The sequence below is a fragment of the Artibeus jamaicensis genome, unplaced genomic scaffold, assembly GCF_021234435.1.
Source record: "Artibeus jamaicensis isolate MK-2021 breed Jamaican fruit bat unplaced genomic scaffold, CSHL_Jam_final contig_1998, whole genome shotgun sequence".
Lineage (NCBI taxonomy): Eukaryota > Metazoa > Chordata > Mammalia > Chiroptera > Phyllostomidae > Artibeus > Artibeus jamaicensis.
In genome coordinates this window covers 11306072-11327409 of record NW_026521407.1, presented here as the reverse complement: position 1 = coordinate 11327409, position 21338 = coordinate 11306072, and the positions used below count along the sequence as shown (strand labels likewise).

The 21338-nt window shown below is 36.4% G+C and overlaps 1 protein-coding gene and 1 pseudogene across 4 annotated transcripts in view; one reads left to right on the top strand and one right to left on the bottom strand.

Moving 5' to 3' along the window:
• The window catches only part of USP32 (ubiquitin specific peptidase 32), a 119700-nt gene that overhangs the window by 6517 nt on the left and 91845 nt on the right, over positions 1-21338 (top strand). Inside the window, exon 1 of one of the 4 annotated variants that reach the window (XM_053655714.1) lies at positions 4045-4106. The exons of the other annotated variants lie outside the window; for them this stretch is intronic. The gene's annotated coding sequence lies outside the window, so the exon portion shown is untranslated. Of the gene's footprint in view, positions 1-4044; positions 4107-21338 lie in introns of those variants that run through there. 4 annotated transcript variants of the gene reach the window in all.
• LOC119062585 (ATP synthase F(0) complex subunit C2, mitochondrial-like) lies at positions 11545-12184 on the bottom strand (annotated as a pseudogene).

The window sequence follows — 21338 nt, the reverse complement described above, 5'->3', positions numbered from 1 at the left end:
CTTTGTTTAAAATAATTTGTATATCTCTACTCTTCTATGTACTCTCTAGTTTCTAAGAGGCTTTTACGTTTTCACCAAGTAATTATTCTGAAGTTACTTTTTAATAATCTTTATATTTGATGGCTGGTCATGTGGGTCTTAAGCCTCAGGGTAGATTTATTGCAGTGATCTATTTTTTATATCTCTGTATTTAAATGCATCCGTTGCTTTTAAAAAGTGGTTAATTGTATTAAACATGTTATTATGTCATTTTGGGCTCTGCTTTTAAGTTGGTTTTGGAATCTGTTAGCAGCTGTGTTGGGTTTGTAAGAATTGTTTCATTAATAAATTTGGTGTAGAGATTTAGTTTATGCAAGCATCTATAAATGAAATATTTCACTTTGTGGAGTTTTATAGATCAGAAATTATTTGTCAGAGGATGCTTGAGAATACCTCTTTGCAGCTGATTATGGAAGGACAAAAATTGCTTATTCTTTGCAGGCTTAGGGGTGTAGCAAGGAGCAATTATCTAATGGTGGGAGCATTTTATATTGTCATAGCACTGGTACCATAGAGGTTGATTGAATTTGACAGAAGACTGCCAAGCAAATATATTTAAATAATGAAAGAAATAGGACATCAGCCGAATAAGCACTTGACAGTAAGTAATATTTCATAGAAAAATTGTGTTCCATTTTGAGTGAAATAATATAAAAATATGCTCATTTCAGTAGAGTCCAAAATTGAATACAACTTTTTTCTCTCCATAGATCAGCTTAAATATTGCACATTTTTGTGATTCAGCCATGGGTCTAACCTCACTATCAGTTGAGATTCTTCCTTTTTTTCCCTCTGTTCACTATTAATCGGTCAAATGTCCCTTTAGTGATACCTTCTTACTACCTTCTGCCTGTTTCTCCTCCATCTTTAAAGTCATTGCTGTAGAAAATGCCTTCATCTGGCTCCTGGGCTATTAGTCTCTTACTTCTCCAGTCCATTCTTTATATTTCCAACTGGATAATCTTTCTGAAATATACATCTGGTTATTTTATTCAGGTGCTCTTCTATTAAAGGTGTGCGTGTTTTTTAAAATATTTTATTTTTTTACTTTTAGAGAGAGGGGAAGGGAGGGAGAAGAACATCAATATGTGAGAGACAAATTGATTGGTGCCTCTCATGCACCACCAACCAGGGACCCGGCCGCAACCCAGGCATGTGCCCCCACTGGGAATTGAACTGGCGACCCTTCACTTCTCAGGCCAATGATCAATTCACTTAGCCACACTAGCCAGGGATAAAGGTGTGTATTGATGTGCCATTGAGTCTGCTTTAACTCCCGGCAACAGGGAATGAATGATGTTCACAATGCCCTGTCCTCAACAGCCTTGTTCAACTCTTGTAGGCTCATGCCTATGGCTTCTTTTATGGAGTTTATCCTTCTCTTGTTTGGTCTTTCTCTTTTCCTTGGTGGAAGGTATCCGTACCCTATGGTTGAAGTCAGTCTTTTTAGTGTGGCACTGACATGGTTGTTTCTGTGATTTGGCCCCTGTCTGAAAACAATGTGCCTTTGAAGATGCCGCTTCCTAGATCTCAGAATGCCTTCCTTTATTACTTACTTATAGTTAAGTGCACAAATTTACTGTTAGCTTGATAAACCTTTCAGTACATGCCCAAGTAACCACCATGCAAAACCAAGATATTGAACATTTCTAGCACCTCAGTAGGCTATCTCCTGCCCTCTCCCAGTTGATACTGCCTCTTAGAGGTACCCACTGTTCTGACCTCTATCACCATAATTTTGCCTGTTTTTTGAATCTCATGTAAATAGAATCATACAATATTTATTTTTGTGTGTGTGTATGCATGGTTAACTCATTAAAAAAAACTGAGATGTGAACTCATTTTTAAAACCAAATTATAAGCCTTTTCTGTATGAAGCAATTTCCTGAAAAGACTGCTATTGTCTTAAAATTAGGGCCAGTGTATCATTTTTGTTTCTAGAAGCTGGCATGAAGTACATGCTCATTGATGAAGTGACATGCATCTTTCTTCTTGAACTATCTGCTTCATTAGGTCCTTATCCATCAAAACCAAACCCAGACAGCAAGTCCTCCCAGAGGCCTTCTCTGATATCACTCTTACTTTCTCTTCTTCTTTTTGCAGCAACACAGTTTTATTGTAGTAGTTATTACACTGCATTATAACTGCAAGTTTAATTGGCTGTCTTTTCTACTTTGTGAGTTCTGAAATCCTTCAGATAAGAACTGTGGGGCCTGGATGGTAGGTACCTGGCAGGACTTATAAAATGTAGACTTAGTGCCCTTTGAATGAAGGAGAAAGCTGATGGAATAAAACTAATGTAATAATCTGGTAAACTGTATTTTTACAGGATAAATTATGGTTGTTTTATGACATTTATGCAAACATTCAAATGTTCCGTGAATATAAACATTTAAAATTTCGGTTAAAAAGAATGCCTTCTGGCTCTAAAATAAAATTATCTGACTCCATGAAGCACTCAGTAGAAAATACAAAAGAGAAAGCAAATAATAACCTTCTATATAGAGACCAATAAGTTTCTAATTTGTGTTGGAATTACAATCTTTAATAAAATTTGAATACCCACTTTTTGGATGAGCCTTAGTTTGGTTGGATCTGAGGCACTCACATTTCTTATAAACAGCACTTTCTGGTGTGAAAAGAAAACATGGGAAAGTCATATCAAAATTCCATGCAATTTTAAGAATGCATTTTTCATATAATTTACATAACTTAAAACTTTACATATTTAACATGTACCCCTACTTAAAATTTTAAACCTTTTCTCCACGAGCATTTATGTGGGCTAATTGGTTTGCCTTCCTCATTTCATATTTCTGTGATTTATCTAGAGTTACTTTTTCTCTGCCTTCATCAATTCTTATTTATATTGTACTAAGTGTACAGGACAGGAAAGATGAAGCTAGATTATGAAAAGGGTTTATTCTAATTTGATTCTACTCATCTTTCTAGACTTCCAGAGTTTGCCTAAATTTTACCTTCTTCTCTAGACCATTCCAGAATTATCCAGCACTTAACCTTCTTAGAATTTCCTATGACTCTTAATTTGTACCCTTGGTATTTTAATATTGTTACATACATGTAATATTGTTTTATATGTATTCAGTATCCCCAATAGATTGCAAGTTTCTTGAGGAATCCTTTATTTAAAAATCACTTGTACTCTTTGAAGCACAGATAGGTGTTTAGCATCTGCTTGATGATCAAGAGAGCCAGATGGTTATAATCATTACTGTCTTTATGTGATTGTGATATGTTGCTTTTCAAGATCTCCCTTTTAACTTTAATTTTCATGACTTCTTGGTTTTAAGACCTACCTTTTAACTTTAATTTCCATGTCTTCTCAATGTTTAAATAACATGTGGCTCATATCTTAAACTCCCAATTTGTAAATTTATTGAGTATGACTGAAGGTTACAATTTTAGGTCTAAGAGACCTGCATTGCATGGCGGTTTTATATACCAGTATATTAGAAGAATTTATCAGAAGATAGATAATTGTAGGTTGTGCTGGAATTTAGAAGACTTTTGCTCACCTACATATTTTTGTCATTTGGAGGACTTGCAAATGCACCCAAGGCATCAACTTCTCACCAGTGACTCTTGTGATTCTGGCAGGGTTAAGCTAAGTGAAAAAAGTAAACTTTTTCGTTTATCTTATTATCCAGAGTCCCTATACCTGGACTTTATGTATTTCCCTATGCAAGAGAAAGAAAAGTAGATTTTTCAGCTTTTCAAAGGTTTCACACTTATTAAGTCCTTAACAATTATCTCCTAATTTAAAAAATTATTTTCTTTAACTTATACTAGACCTAATTTGACATTTGCATTTTTGTAAAACCCTTTCTAAAAGCTATATATATATATATTTTATGTTAACAAGTGAATATATATATATATATACTTTTTCTGATGTATATGAGAAAGGCAAAAATTACACTAAATTATGATTTCTGATTATAATAGCCTTATGATCAGTAATATATTTTCAACTATATGTCTTAGGATCATTGTAAGGGACTTCTGAAATATTTCAAGTGAATTTTGTTTCATCTTCACAAATTCAGGTATGTATATAGTTTGTTTTTTTCCCTGGCTTTACCAATTTATTGTAATTGTGGTAAATTATACATAATATGAAATTTACTGTTTTAACTATTTTAAAAAGAGATTTTATTTATTTGTTTTTAGAGAGGGGAAAGGAGGCAGAAAGAAAGGGAGAGAAACATCAATGTGCGGTTGCCTGTCACTCACCCCCTACTGGAGACCTGACCCACAACCTAGGCATGTGCCCTAGACTTAGAATTGAACCGGTGATCCTTTAATTTGCAGGCCAGCACTCAGTCTACTGTGTCACACCTGCCAGGGCTGTTTGAACCATTTTAAGATGTTTAATTTAGTGGCATTAAGTACATTCATAATGTTGGGTAACCATCACCAATATTCATTTCCAGAATTTGTATATCATCCCAAAAAGAAACTTTCTTTTAATTAATAACTCCCCATTGCCCTTTTCCCTCAGTCTTTGGTGACCTTATTCTAGGCACCTTATATGAGTGGAATCATGCAATAGTTATCTTTCTATGTCATATTTTCTCTTATGTTTTCAAAATTCATCCATGTTGTAGCATGTATTAGAATTGTATTCCTTTTTATGACTGAATAATATGTATATATACATTCTGTTTATCCTTTATCTGTTGTTGATGAGCATTTGGGTTGTTTCCACCTTTTTGCTGTTGTTAGTAATGCTGACATGAACATCGGTGTACAACGATCTGTTGAGTGCCTGCTTTCAGTTCTTTTGTGTATATACCTAAGAGTGGAATTGCTTGATATAATAATTTGATGTTTAACAAAAGTTACAGGAACTGTCAAACTGTTTTTTGAAAGTGACTGCACTATTTTATATTCCCACCAACAATGTATGAGGATCACAGTTTTCCCACATCCTTGCCAACAACACTCGTCTTTCTTAATTTCACCATCCTAATGGATGTGAAGTGGTATGGCATTGTAGTTTTGGTTTGTACTTCTCCAATGGCTAATGATGTTGAGCTTCTTTTCCTGTGTTCTGTCATTTGTGTATCTTCTTTGCTTATTATTCAACAAACAAACTGGGTTGTTTGTTTTTTGTTGTTGAGTTGTAGAAGTTTGTTGTTGAGTTAATATTTTTCATATTAATCCCTTATCAGATATGTGACTTGTAATATTTTCTCCCCTTCTGTAGAGCATTCTTTCATTATCTTTTTAAAAAAAAATTTTTACTTACTTACTTTTAGAGAGTGGGGAAAGGGGAGAAAGAGAGGGAGAGAAACATTAATGTGGTTGCCTCTTGTACACCCCATACTGGGGGCCTGGCCCACAACCCAGGCATGTGCTCTGACTGGGAATCAAACTGGCGACCCTTTCATTTGCAGCCCGTGCTCAATCCAGTGAGCTACACCAGCCAGGGCTCATTATCTTTTTAATTTTTTTATATTTAGAGTTTTAGAGATGGAAGGAGGAAGGGCAGCGAGAAAGAGAACCTTCTATCCATTCTTTTTCTACTCACTTATGCATTCCTTGTTTGATTCTTGTGTGTGTCCTGACCTAAGATTAAACCCACAACATTGGCATATCAGGATGATGCTTTAACCAATTGGGCTACCCAGCCAGGGCTTTTCATGCTCTTGATAGTGTCTTTTTATGTTGAAAAGGTTTAAAAATGTGATGATGTTAACTATAGTTTTGAATTTAAATAATGTTACAAATTGTTCAGAGGATATAACCACAAAACTCTGAAAGATTGACCCCACAGCTATAGAAAACCAGAGTGAAAAGAGCCCTATTCCCTGTACCCAACAACTTCCCCCAAATAAAGAGAATCTTTTGGAAATAATTTTCAAATAATCCACATAGCTTGTGGGTAAATTAAAAGCAAACAATACCTGTAAAAATAGTGCTGCCTGTAATGAAAGCACAGGAGAGCCAATTTCATCATCAAATATTAGCTAGTGGGAAAATCAGAATATTCATTGAGGAACTTCAGAAAAGGTCAGCCTCTATTATTGCAAACATATAGAGAAATAATAGTAGGTAGTTTTTCCCTAAGAAGAAGTGCCTTGTGTCTTCATGAATTCTAAAATTTAACCTGTTAGCTCAAGAGCTGTGGAGGCTTAAGATTTATGTGTGTGTACTACTGAGTAGAGATCATTTGATCTGTAAGATGGTAGTTAATACTACAAATGACATTCATGTTTTAAAATCTTTTTAATATATTTTATTGATTATGCCATTACAGTTCTATTTCCCCCTTCATTCCCCTCCACCCTGCACACCCCTCCCCCACCACTCCCCCCTTAGTGTATGACCACGTCTCAAGTTCTTTAGATTCTATATTTCCTCTACTATTCTTGCCCTCCCCCCATCTATTCTCTATCTACTGTCTATGCTACTTATTTTCTGTACCTTCTCCCCCCTTCTCCTTCTCCCACTCCCCTGTTGCTAACCCTCCATGTGATCTTCATTTCTATGGTTCTGCTCCTGATCTAGCTGTCCTCTTAGTTTGCTTTTGTTTTAGGTGTGGTTGTTAATAACTGTGAGTTTGCTGTCCTTTCACTGTTCATCTTTTTTATCTTTTTCTTAGATAAGTCCCTTTAACATTTCATACAATAAGGGCTTGGTGATGATGAACTCCTTGAATTTGATCTGATCAGAGAAGCACTTTATTTGTCCTTCCATTATAAATGAAAGCTTTTCTGGATAGATCAATCTTGGATGTAGGTCTTTGGATTTCATGACTTGGAATACTTCTTTCCAGCCCCTTCTTGCCTGTAAGGTCTCTTTTGAGAAATCTGCTGACAGTCTGATGGGAACTCCTTTGTAGGTGACTGTCCCCTTATCTCTTGCTGCTTCTAGGATTCTCTCCTTCATTTTAATCTTGGCTAATGTAATTATGATGTGCGTTGGTGTGTTCCTTCTTGGGTCCAACTTGTTTGGGACTCTCTGAGCTTCCTGGATTTCCTGGAAGTCTATTTTCTTTGCCAGATTGGGGAAGTTCTCCTTTATTATTTATTCAAATAAATTTTCCACTTGTTGCTCTTCCTCTTCTGGTACCCCTATAATTCAGATGTTGGAACATTTAAAGATGTCCTGCAGGTTCCTAAGCCTCTCCTCATTTTTTTGAATTCTTGTTTCTTCATTCTTTTCTGTTTGGTTGTTTCTTTCTTCCTTCTGGTCCGCTCCATTGATTTGAGTCCCAGTTTTCTTTCCATCACAATTGGTTCCCTGTGCATTTTCCTTTGTTTCACTTAGCCTAGTCTTCATTTTTTCATCTAATTTGTGACCAAAATCAACCAATTCTGTGAGCATCCTGATCACCAGTGCTTTGAACTGTGCATCTGATAGGCTGGCTATCTCCTTGTCATTTAGTTGTATTTGTTCTGGAGCTCTGATCTGTTCCTTTGTTTGGGCTTTTTTTTTTTTTTTTGTCTTGATAGGCCTGTTATGTGGTAAGGGGTGGAGCCTTAGGTATTCACCAGGGTGGGGCAACCCACAAGGCTGTGTTTTGACACTGTTTGTAGGGAAGGGGTCTGGGGGGGAACAATGGCGCTTGCTTCGCTCTCTGCTGGATTTCAGTTTTTTCCACTGCTTCCCCCAAGCAAACTGGGCCTTTCTGGTGCTAATTCCCAGGTGGGTGGGTTTGTGTACTTTCTAGGACCCTGTGGATCTCTCCAATGAACTCTCTCCTGTGAGGCTAGGAGTCTCTCCTGGCACCTCAACCTCTACAGGTGTTTTTAGTCGATGTTTTGAGGCTTTATTTTCCCAAGCTGGAGCCCTGGGTTGTGCAGTCTATCTCACTCCCCAGTTTAGCCTGGTTTATCTGCATGGGAATGTGGGACCACCCAGTCTGCCAGCCGCCTTGCGTGCCTTGCCCCTGCACAACCTGCTGCCTTGCTGGGTTTGCCTGCTGCCACTCTGCGCCCGGGGTCTGCCAGCTGCCGCTTTTTTTCCTGCGATCCCCTCTCTGCCCAGCCAGTTGATTCCGCCCCTCTTACCTGTGTGGATGAGCATGTCTATTTTAACTCCTTGGACCAAACTGCGACTTCCGTACAGTTCAGTTTCCTGTCAGTACTGGTTGTTTTTTTGTTTCTAAATTTTTGTTGTCCTTATTTTGGTTGTTCGAGAAGGCACAGTGTGTCTACCTACGCCTCTGTGTGTCTACCTACGCCTCTGTCGTAGCCGGAGGTCCCTAGTAGAATAAATTGTTGTATCCATATAGTGACTATCATATATCTATTAAAACTGATACTATACAAGAATATTTAATAACATAGGAAGCTGTTCACAATATGGTACAATGATGAAAATGTGAAATAATATAGTTTGTGATCTTTTTTGTAAAAATTATGTGTGTGTAAAGGAAAGCAAATTTGATGAATATATTGCAAAACATTAATAGATTATCTCTGGTTTGAAGTTGAAGGTTTTTAAAATTTTTTTTAAATCATTTTTTAGAGATTTTATTTATTTTTAGAGAGAGGGGAAGGGAGGGAGAAAGAAAGAAAGAGAAACATCAGTGTGTGGTTACCTCTCATGCAACCCCTTACTGGGGACTGGGCCTGCAACCCAGGTATGTGCCCTGACTGGGAATCGAACCAGCAACCCTTTGCTTCCCAGTCCAGCACTCAATCCACCGAGCCACACCACCTAGGGCTGAAGTTGAAGGTTATTTTTATTGTCTGCTAGTATGTCTGTGTTTTTTGTTTTTAATTTTAATTTTTGTAGTGTTTGTAACTTTTAAGGTTTAATTTGTTTTCATTTGAGAGAAAGAGAGGGGAAGAGAGAGAGAGAGAGAGACATCAGTGTAAGAGAGGAATATCAATAGGTTTTCTCTTGCACACACCCCAGCTGGGGATCAAACCTCAACCTAGGCATGTGCCCTGACCGGGAATTGTGCCAGCTATCTTTGGGTTATGGAATGACACTCCAACCAACTAAGCCTCACTGGCCAGGGTTTAATTGTGTTTTTAAAACTATCTTTCTCACCCTGAGCCACAATCAACTGAGTGTGGCTCAGTTGGTTGGTCATCATCCTGCAGAATGAAAGGTTGCCATCTCGATTCCTGGTCAGGGCACGTGTCTGGGTTGTAGGCTTCATGCCCTCACTGTGAGGGCATGTAGGAGAGGCAGCCAGTTTTTCACATCAGTGTTTTTTACCCTCTTTCTCCCAGTGTTCCCCTCTCTCTAAAAATAGATAAAATCTACCCCCCACACATAATTTTTCTTGTTATAGAAAAAAAACAAAAGCAGTAGCAGCAGCATCTTTTAGTCTTCTTTATGAATCACCAGTGTTTCTTTCCCATTTTGATGCAGTAAAGGAGCTCCATTTCCCGGTATTTCAGTGGGATTAAAGTCTCATTGTAAAACGTTTGTGACTTTTTTAAGATCAATCTTTTCCAGGTTAATATGTGGATGTTTTGTGTTTATTTTGTAGACAGTTGTTTCTGGAAAGTAAATTTGTGTTTTGTGAGACTTTCATCAGCTCTTTTAATTTATTCCCTTACGTAATAGCTTTTTAAAGTGTTTTTGGGCAGCAGAATAATTGAGTCTGTAGGCATCACCATCAGAAGTGTTTGTGGTGACAGAATATGATCAAATAAAGAGCTCTAGGCCTCATTGAGCAGTATAATTGAAAAAATGTTTTTTAAAAAATATAAAACATTCCCTTCAACATCAGCATTTAGAGAACTGATAGGTGTCTCTTTCATTAGCTTATTGAGAATGTTTTGTAGAATTGAGTATGTTTTGAGTTTGTCCTTAAAGTAATGTAGGTGAGTTTCTAGTAAAAATTTGAACAGTACTTTGCTAATCTGAGTAAGAGAAGTTAAAGGTAGATTATTTTTAAAGTGTTGAGTAGAAAAAAAAGAAATTTAATAAATTACATTTCCGTTTTCAAAGTCTCTTTCGTGTTTGACAAAAACATTTAGATTTCTTAGTTATTAGAATATAATTAATCAATTAATTATTAGATATCTACATACTGTTCTAGGCCCTAAGCTGAGTGCTCGGTATACCAACACAAATAGGACATGATATTACCCTCAAGGAACTTATCATCTGTTGTGGGAGGAATTCCGTCCAGCAGAAATAAGTTGCCTGGGACATAGTCTTGCTGTTCCCGCAGGAAAGGGGGTGGCAATTCCCTCTAGTGTAGAACGCCCCGAGCCTTTCTCCTAAATGGCTTTTGTTGGGAATGGTATGTGTAGGTGCATACGTGCATAGCTCATCAGTCAATGTCAAAAAGGCTGTAGTCATACAAAAACAGGTATTATCTATAGATAATAATTGAAGCAACGCAGAGATTTGTCATAGGTCAGGGTCTGTTAGTCATGCTGATGCTGGAGGGTCTTTAAGGCATATTTCATGAGATAAGGAGTTTGCTCCTTATGCCTTGAATTTAAACATTCATTTATATCACCAGGACTGTATAAAACAAAGCAGAGCATGCTTCAAAGGATACAATGTATTTATCAGGCCCGATTCCTAGGGTACCCTATGTGTTATAGTCAGGTTGTGTCTGCCACCTGCGTTTTTAACTTGATTTTCCAGGGAGACTTAACTAGCCCTTTTCAGGGCTTGTTCTTGCGGGGCTACAGTCTCAGAACCCACACAGAGCAGTCCCCAACAATCAGTATAAGATAAAGTAGGGTCATAAAGGGGAGAGCAGTCTGGGGGTGAAAACAAAGAGGAGATATTTTAAATTAAAAAATTTTATATATATTTATTTATTGGTTTGAGAGAGACCGAGAGGAAGGGAGAGATAGACAGAAACATCAATCATTTGCCTCCTGCATGTGACCCAAGCAGGGACCAAACCTACAACCTAGGTAGATACCCAGACTGGCAATTTAGCTGGTGACTTTTTGGTCAGTGGGATTATGCTCTAACCAACTCAGCCACATTGGGTAGGTAGGAGAAGATGATATTTTAAAAGAGGATTAGGTGTTTGGGTGCCAATATAAGAATTAGGGTGATAGCCATAGAGAAAGAGGAACATTGTAAGCAAAGGCAAATAGGAATGTCAACTAAGAACCAATAGTACTTTCATAAAATTTGTTTAAAATTATAAAAGTAGTGTGACAACATTATTGAGAGATTGGAAGAGGAAGAAAATTCCACTAACGATCTCATCATCTAACAGACCATTATTTACTTCTACTCTGTTTTCAAATAAATGTTTTATGTTGTTTCAATCATTACATACATATAATTTTGTTTTTTCTGAGATGTCTGTTTTTATCAGTGTTATACATGCATGTAGTTTAAAGTACTAACTAGTTCGTATAATATTTGTTGAATAAGAAGTAGTTACCTAATCGTCCCCAGCATTTTCTGTTTCCCAGAGAGAAACCAGTTTATGTTCTTTTACTTATTTTGGCATTTGGGATAGCATTTTCAATTATAGGCATTATCAGTTGATTCTCATTTCTTTTTTTAAAAATTATTAGTGCAGTATTTATTTGTCTTTCCTCTGTCAAACCCTGAGCCAACCACTTTTCCCAGGCTGCCTGGGGAGGTATAGGAAAAGGAACATACAGGGCAGACAAGACATTGGAGAAAGAACTATGAGAAGTGGTGACAGGTCCTTCACATGGCAAAGAGGTTGAGAAAAGCCATCATCAAGCAAAAGAGCCCTGTGGCCTCTGAGAGGGCAAAGCCCAGAATGGTATAGGAAAAGAGCTGTTGGCTTCAGAGAAGGGTTCCTGGCATAACCAGTGATGAGGCTCCCAAACACAGTCCCAGTTCCAGACCCAGAGCATTCTACCCCTACTGTGGTAGCCCGAGCCCCAATGAACTTGGCTGCTCTGTTTGATGTCCCTTGAAACGGTGCTGGTTTGGAAGCTGCAACTAGATAGGAGTGAGAAGGTGGGGCTGCCAAGCTGCTGAGGCTCTCATCTGTCAGTGTCTCTGTTCCTTTCAGCACCACTGCAGATAGTGACTGGCTCAGCAGCTGAGAGGTGCTCTTGACTGAGGTGGGGGTGGAGACAAACTTGGTGCATGTATACATTTTCAGGGGATGAGGGACTGTGGCAGGAATGGTACTCCCTGAACAGAGAAAACAGAAAGGGGAGGGGGCCACTTCTCACTTCTGAGCATGAGAATTAAGCTTTCTTCCCCCTCCTTTCCCTTTAACCACTTCCCTTTCCCCTTTCCCTGTTACTCATTCTACCACTGCAGTTGTGGTTATATGCTAATTATGCTTAGATAAATATTCAGTGTTTCTCTTATGACATGTACCTATGATTCATAGCTGAAATTATGTAATAAGATGATTACTTTTCTGCACAACTTTTTGTTTAACCTAGAGCTAATAATTACAGTTTTATTTGTAATTGTTTAGTATTTGAAGTATTTAACACTAGCTCTACCCTACACTGTCACTTGCCTAAGTCTCTAGAGATTATCAGATGCTAATTCTTTCTAACATTTTCACGTAGCCTTTAGACTGGCTTCAAACTGGACCGGTTACACTTTTACCCTGGTCCATAATTATGAATCTGGAAATTTCCTTCACCTTTATCTTGGGGATTTTCTTACACTAGATCTTTTGTAACCTCTATCCCACATCTACTGCTTTCTGGATTTTCTCTTTTTTAAATATATATGTGTGTGTGTATATATATATATATATTTTTTTTAAATTTGTTTATTTTTAGAGAGAGGGAAGGAGAGAGGGAGAGAAACAATAATGCGAGACACATTGATCAGTAGCCTCTTGGACATAGTGCAGTTGGGGACTGAATGCACTCCGGGCATGTGCCCTGACCAGGAATTGAACCTGCAGCCTTTTGATGTATGGAATGATGCTCCAACCAGCTGACCCACACAGGGCAGGACAGATTTTCTCTTGTTTTGGTGGTTGATTTCCTCCAGGAATTTTTGAAATAAATTTCCTTTTTTAAATTCTTTTTTTTTTTTTAAGATTTTATTTTTCTTTTTAGAGAGATGGGAAGAATGGAGAAAGAGAGAGAAAAACAGTGACATGTGAGAGAAACATCCACTTGTTGCTTTTTGCACTCACCCAACTGGGGACCTGGCCCAAACCCAGGCATGTGGGCATCGACTGGGCATCGAACCAGTGACCTATTATTGCTTCATAGGCCAGTGACATTCAATCCACTGAGCCACATCCACGAGGGCCCTCCAGGAATTTTTCAAAAAAGAGTTTACATGAGACAAGTTATTTGAGATTTGTTAAGTCTGAAAATACCTTAAATCTGTCCTCACTTGATTGAAAGTTTGAATTAGAATTATAAGTTAGAAATCATTTTTCTTCAAAATTTTGAAAAATTATTGCTTCATTTTTAGCTTCGCTTCCCATGTTGCTGTTGAGATATCCAATGCCATTCTGATTCTTGGACTGTGTTGTATTTGTTTTTGGAAACTTACAGGATCTTTATTCACAATGTTCTGAAATTTCACATATTCTTTAGTATGACTCTTTTTTCACCTATTTGCTAGTGAAAACGGGCTCTTTTAATCTGAAAGCTGATGTTCTTCAGTTCTAGACATTAACTCTAGTTATCTCATAGATGATTTCCTCTCAGATTTTTTTTTCTTCTGAAAGTCTTTTATTTAAATATAGGACCTCCTGGGCTGATCCTATGGCTCTAATTTTCTTGTATTTTTCCATCTTCATCTTTTTACTGCTTTTTGGGAGATTTTTTTTTAACCTTACACTTCAGTCTTTCTCTTTCTGCTCTTATTTAAAATATTGTAAGAACTCTTCATTTTTTCCTTATTAAAAATTTTCATGTGATAAATTTATGTGCAGTAAAAATTTACATGTAGTAAAACACACAAATCTTAATCCTCACTGAAGGATATGGTTTTGTTTTTTTTTTAAATTGAGTTTAGAGAGAGAAGAAGGTGGGGGAGGGAGTGTGTGTGTGTGTGTGTGTGTGTGTGGGGGGGGGGTGGCGAGAGAGACAGAGAGACATTGGTTGATTAGTTGCCTCTCTCCTGTATATGCCCCAATCAGGAATTGAACACACAACCTAGGTATGTGCCCTGACCAAATATTGAACCTTCGGCCTTTTGGTATATGGAACAACGATCCAACCAATTGATCTACCTGTCCAGGACAAAATACACAAGTCTTAAGAGTACACTTCAATGCGATAAAAAAATATATAGCCCTGGCTGGTGTGGCTCAGTGAATTGAGTGCTGGCCTGTGAACCAAAGGGTTACTGGTTCAATTCCCAGTCAGGGCACATGCCTGGGTTGTGGGCCAGGTCCCAGGTGGTGGGTGTGTGGCAGGAAGCTGCACACTGATGTTTCTCTCCCTCTCCTTCCGTTCCCTTCCCCTCTATCTAAAAATAAATTTAAAAAAAATATATATATATATACCTGTGTCACATACCTTTCAAGATCCATAACCTCCTGTGAAGATGTAGATCTAATGTGTTGGGTGAGTGAATTTTGACAAATGCTTTCACACTTATCACCAAATTCAAGATATAGAATATTTCTGTCACCCCAGAAAGGTTCTTTATTCCTCTTTACAGTTAATCATCCCCACCTACTAGAGGCATTAGATCTGATTTCCATTGTCATATGAGTTTTATTTGTTCTTACACTTATGATAAATGGATTCATAAAGTATGTTTTCTTTTGTGTCAGGCTTTTTTGCTCAATATGTTGTAATATTCATCCATGATGTTGCCAGGTAGTATTCTATATGACTGTAACATGATTATTTATCTGTTCTTTATTTGGACATTTGAGTTTCCTGGTTTTGGCAGTTATGAAGAGAACTATTATAAACATTTTTATACAAGTGTTTCTGGACATATGCTTTCATATATAACTAGGAGTATAGTGGAGTGGTTAGGTGATAGAGTAGGTATATGTTTAACTTTATTAGAAAACACCAAATAGTTTTTCAGAGTGGTTAGGTTTTGTAACTTTTTTATATCCACTGCTCTATGTCCTCACCAAAGCTTGGTATTGAGTCTTTAATTTGAGACATTCAAATTGATGAGCAGTAGTATCTTGATATGGTTTTAATGTATATTTCTTTGATGATTAATGATGTTAAATACCTTTACTTATGGGTGCTGTCCATTTGTATGTCTCTTAAGGGCCCTATTTCCTATGAATTTTTTCATGGCATCTTGTTCTTTTTTTTTACCATTGTCATATCTTCTCTCTTTGAGGATATTAGTAATAGATTTCTAAAAGTTTTCTTCCTCCATCTGTAGACTTTCCTCAACACAATTTTTCCTGTTTTTTGCTTCTTTCATGTTAGGGGCCTTTCACAGGTACTTGATAATCTTGCTTCTCTACCCATAATGTTGATTAAAATATCTGTGTTAGTGGGGCTTTTTGCTGAGCATTTTCATTTTGGAAACCTCCTCATCCTCATCCCCAAGTCAGTATCTTTACTCAGAGGAGGAAGAGGTAAGATGTCTCTCTATTCCCATGCATGCATTTATTGAATACCTCTGCTTTTAGAATGGCCTGCCTAACCTCGTTTATGTCTGGTGTACAAGGATATTTTCTGGTGTCTAGAGAGGTGTTCCCTATCTTCCAAACAATAAACTTCTAGTGTTTTGCCATGGTTGGGAAAGCTTGGTAGGCAGGCTGTATAGAATAGGGTTGGGGATCCCTGTAATGTCATTGTTTGTTGTTTTTGTTTTTTATATCTATATCTACATCTACATCTACATCTACATCTATATCTATATCTATCTATCATCTATCATCCATCAAGAGGGGAAGGGAGGGAGAAAGAGAGGGAGAGAGACATCAGTTTATGAGAGAATCATTGATTTGTTGCCCTTTCGCCTGGATGTGACTGGGGACTGAACCCGCAAGTCAGGCAAGTGCCCTGACTGGGAATGGAACCAGTGACCTTTTGGTTTGTAGGCCAGTGCTCACTCCACTTAGCCACACCAGCCAGGGCTCTATTCACATTTAAAAAAAAATTGAATATGAATAATAACTCCTGTTTTGCCTCATAACATCTGTTTTAATTATTCTTCTGAAGTCTTACACCAGAAACTTGTGTATTTCTCAGAGAAACTTGCATTGTATATACGAAACCTAGACTTCCTTGTTCTAAGTTATCTTGTTCTGCTTTGGTTGTTTGGGAAGTGTTTGTACACTTTTGCTTTTATGTAATAAAACTTAAGAATGTTGTCATCTTGAAGTTATTTATAAAACTATGTATGGTTATCCGGAATTGCTGACAACTATAAGTATTTATTATGTACAATAAGGAAAACCAATTCCTAGATTCAATTCTTGGTTTTGACAGTTTGTTTTTAACTAGAGCTTCAGCTTAAAATATATTTTCCCTTCAACTTTATTTTTTAAAACCTTATAATAGCCTTACAAGTAGTAGCCCAGTTTTATTTCGAACCATGGCCTTTGGTGAAAAGATTTTTCTCTAGTAGAGATGCTTCTTTAAATCTCTATTTCAGGATTTCTTATTAACTGTAAGCAAGAGGACTCTCCTCCTCCCTTGATTTCTATAAAGTCAAAAAAATTACACCCTCGAATAAAAATAATTCTAGTCATTATATTAACATTAGTTAAAAAAATTACATTCAAATAAATAAGCAGCAAGTGGTACACTATTTAGTACTGTAGTACAGCATGAGTGTTTTATTGTCTCTGAATACTACATTTCTCTTAGTAGGAAGGATGGAATTGTGTGTTATGAAATGGTGAATTTGTTTAGGTCGAATTTTTACTTAGTGTCAACCCTTGCATTTTCTTTTTATTTGCTTGTTTGTTTGTTAATTGCCTGTTAGCTTATATGGTTCTTTGAGGTATGTGGGTTTCTTTTATACATTTTAATAATGCAGTATGTTTCTGTTTCTAGAGAAAAGGCAGCACCACAATTTTCAGTGGTAGGCTTAAATCAGAATATTTTTTGAATTCTAGAAATTAAGACTTAAAAGCAGACTCTTAACAAATCTAACTCAATTATATTTATTTTTCCTAAAAGTACAATAAAATACTCATTTCAGTTTTAAATGTCAGAGTACCAGAACTGTTACTATTAAAAATATAAATTAAATTTTCATGTCATTTTGAAGCCTACCCTTTGCATAAGTTTAGATTCAAGGCCAAATTCTTTTGGGTAGTTTTGTTCTAGTTTTTCTCTTATTTATTTATTCATTCATTCATTCATTCATTCTGTGGCACTATTTTTGATATTTTAATAAAATTACATATAAAATTTTATTTATAAAAATGTCTTATCTGAATGATTCCTTTTGATAATTACTTTGTTTTCTGATGACTGTATAACCATTACCATAGTCACAGTATAGAATAATGAAAAGATAAAAAAAATTGTGTATAAGTAGGACAAGAATTCCTTGGAGAAATATTGAGTTAATGATTATTCTTTAGTTACAGATTAATTGTCTTAAAAGTTAAATTTAACTTTAAAACACTGTCGTTTTTTAAAGACATAAACTCATAGAGAAACTAGAGTAACTGAATAACTAGAGCGTGCGTGATTGTTAAGGAAAACAGGGAAACAATGAACATTTTCTTCATTTAAACAAAAATAACTTTCACGTCTTGAAATATTTTTTTTTTCTTGAGACCATAAGCTAGTAATACTGTTTGTTTGTTCCTCTACTTGAATGTTTAGTGGAAGAGTAACAACTTTTTTACCCTATGCTCATGGGTGAACTGTTAGTAAGTTGCCATTTATGCCAGTAGTTTTACAGTTTGGTACCTTTGTGAAAGTTGTGATTGAGAGTTTAGGATGAAAAGAATCATTGGTGTTAGAAAATTTGAGATCAGGGAGCTAGTAAGGAACAATATCTAAAACACTCATGAAAATTAAGCATTTTATGTTACATGAATCCTTCCCACAAAAATTTGAAGCTCTTAGATTTTGTTACAATTTTAATTTAAAAATTTCAGATGAAAACATTTATTATTACCAGGTTGGTGTGCACCTTCTAATCATAAAGTATTGGTAAACACTTTTGAGAAAATGCAAAGCAAGAATTCAGTTTGAGGAGCATTTGAGATCTTGCTCCCAGCCTATGTTGTCAGTTTGGTTCAAATAAACTCTTATATTTAAAAAAAACAACAACAAGCAAAATTCAATTTGTAAATGTGTGAATTTCTTTAAATGATTCAGAATTGTCTACACTTGACTCTATTACACATTGATACAAATTTTTCAGAATTGCTTCTGATATTAGAAGGAGTAACATATGGAGGTTTGTCAGATGTTATATGCTGTTACCATTAGTAGTAGTAATAATGACATTTTCATTGATTAGGTGTAGTGGTTGCCAATACATCAGTTTGGCAAGTATTTGTTTTCAAAGTGTTTCTGCCCAAATGATAGCAGCATTGAGAATAGAGATACTATATGTATTCTTTTTCACCAGTTTGCAGTAAGGATGTTTAAACATTCTAATTATTTCTACTGTATGAAAAGCAGAACTATTTCAAATTTCATTAGTATGTTTACTTTTGACTAATACTTTTTTTTGTTTCCAGATATCATTAATTTGTTTTCTTCTAAGGTGATTTTTTTGTAGTGCCTTTTAGCAAGGATCTTAGTGACGCATAAGAAAAGTGAATTCTCATACAATTGTAGGAAAAATTTCATGCTTTCTTAATTAAAAGACAGCAAAATAACTTTTGACTTGAATTATGGATTTAGCTAGTACTAGAAGTAGAATGTAGGGGATCTGAGTTAATTCTGTAATCACTTGATAAAGATGTAAATCTGTGTTGTTTTTTGTGGCTTTCTTTACAAATTGAGACCCAAAATATAAAATTAAGACTTTTATATGGAAGACAAATCTCATTGGAGGATTGGGCTTTTTTTTTTCTTTGCAGATATATTCGTGAATAATAGTGTCTGGAAACGTGAGGTTTAGGATATATCATGTTGTAAAAGACTCCTACTTTAGTGATACAAAATTTATGACTTTTAAATGTGATTGGCTTAGCAGGTTTTGGACAATGGTGGTGAAGGAGAAACTTTACTGGTTCCTTTAGGAAACCTGAAAGCTTAAGTACTTATATGTGAACAACAGCTAATGAATACTTAAAAGCCATTCTTTCCGTGACATATTTAAGATTCTCCTGCAGCATTATAAGTATACAACAGATTCCCTATGACCATAAACTAAGTAGTGTTTCTTTTGATTTATGTTCTTTTCTTACAGGTTGATTTCAAAGACACAGTCTTCCTAGAAATTATTTGAAGTTGTTAACTATATTTGGCATGTTTCAGAAATTGAGCTATTATTCTTAGAAGAAAACTTGTAGAACTTGCATGTCCTCCCATTTATGCTCTAAGTTGATAAGTCATTACTGGTGTACTCATCAACAAAGTAGATTTGTTTTCCAGCACACAGGTTCCATTCATATTATTTTTTATGCTTGTTAACAAAAAACCAATGGGAAGGAGAAAGCAGAATTTTCTCATAGACTAAATTTTTATGTAGTGCAGCAATGCTCAGGGATGCTGGAGGGAACAGAAGCAGAGGCAGATGGTCCAACCTGATGCTCTGCAAAGTTGGGGTGGTTCATTTTGATTACAGACACTAGCAGTCTGTGAAGTCAAGATATGGAGCCGCAGTCTATTTCTATAGCCTGCACTAACCGTGTATGTTGTGGAAAAGCCAAAAACAACTTTGCATGGACATAGTAGAAGAGATGACTACATCCGCTTTTAGTTTCTAGGCATACTCCCACGTATAGCAATACTGTCAACATTAAATCCTTGAGCACTAAGGCCAAATGGTATGTACATTGCCACATTGTTTTCTTTGTTTCCCCCCCCCCTTTTTTTTCTACTTTGAATTACATATAGAAACTAGGATATAATAGCAAGGAGCTAGATTTATACCTTCTCAATAATGAGAGAAGTGGAGATTTATTCTGTTATTTAAACATCTACCCTTACTTACATGGGCTATATGGGCTAGATTCTTTTAGAAATTTTTGTTTGAATTACAGAGACTATAAAAACAATAGTGAAAAGGGGCTAAGAGATGAGAGGCTAATTATGAGAATGTAAATTGATAGAGCCACTTGGAAGGAAGTTTGGCAATATTTATTCAACCAAAAAATGTGAATGATGTAGTGCTTACTAGATCTAAGCATATACGAGGTCTGTCTGGAAAAAAATCAAGCCACTGTTAATACAATGAGAATGGTTTGAGCAACATCCATGTAAACTAGCAACAAAGGAGAGTGGACTGGAGCATGCATGTGTGAACAATGATGACTTCAATGACTGTATTAGTCAGTGGGGGTAATAGATGCCCTTGAGTGAGCATCTGTACTGGGTGGTTGTCCATTCAAAATGACTGAGCGAGTAGATCCATGAGTCTGTATCACATTTTGCATTAAGCTTGAACATTGGTCTGTGGAAACTATTTGGATGGTTCAGAAGGCCACATCTATGGGCAACTGGTGATTGGCAGTTTCATCATGACAACGAGCCTGCTCATTCTTCATGTCTTGTGCAGAGATTTTTGGTGAAACATCAAATCACACAGGAGATTCAGCCCCCATGACAGCCCAAATTTGTCACCCTGCGACTTCTGGCTTTCCCAAAACTAAAATCACCTTTGAAAGGAAAGAGATTTCAGGCTGTCGTTGAGATTCAGGAAAATACGACAGGGCAGCTGATGGCGATTGGGAGAACTATGTGAAGTCTCAAGATGCCTACTTTGAAAGGGACTGAGCAACATTGTCCTGTGTACAGTCTTTCTTGTATCTTCAATAAATGTCTCTATTTTTCATATCACATGGCTGGTTACCTTCTGGACAGGCCATAATTAATTAATTTTTTTTTCCAAGGGGCATATACATGGTTTCTTATGGCAACTGTTTTATGAAGGGAAAAAGGTAGAACAGCCTAAATGTCCAACAATAAGTGAATAGATAGATGATCTGTAGTATTGTATAGAATGGAATATGATGCAACATGTAAAGAAATAAAGTAGGTTTATATGTAATAAGTTGTATTATGTTATGTATAATATGATATGACACCACTCTAAGTTTCTATGAATAGTTTTTATAAAAGCATGAAAGAAGACCTGAAAAGAGACAAACCAAATACTGATTATCTCTTAGGGAAGGTGAAGGAGGGAAAGGGATTAGGACTAGGGTTTGGTAGTAGTGATTGATATCTTCAGCCTTATCTGTATGTACAGTTTGAATTTAAAAGAAGAATGCATTTACATTGTTCCTCCTTGGACCCCTCCCCCACATACTGCACCACAGCACAGCAACATGGGTTGCC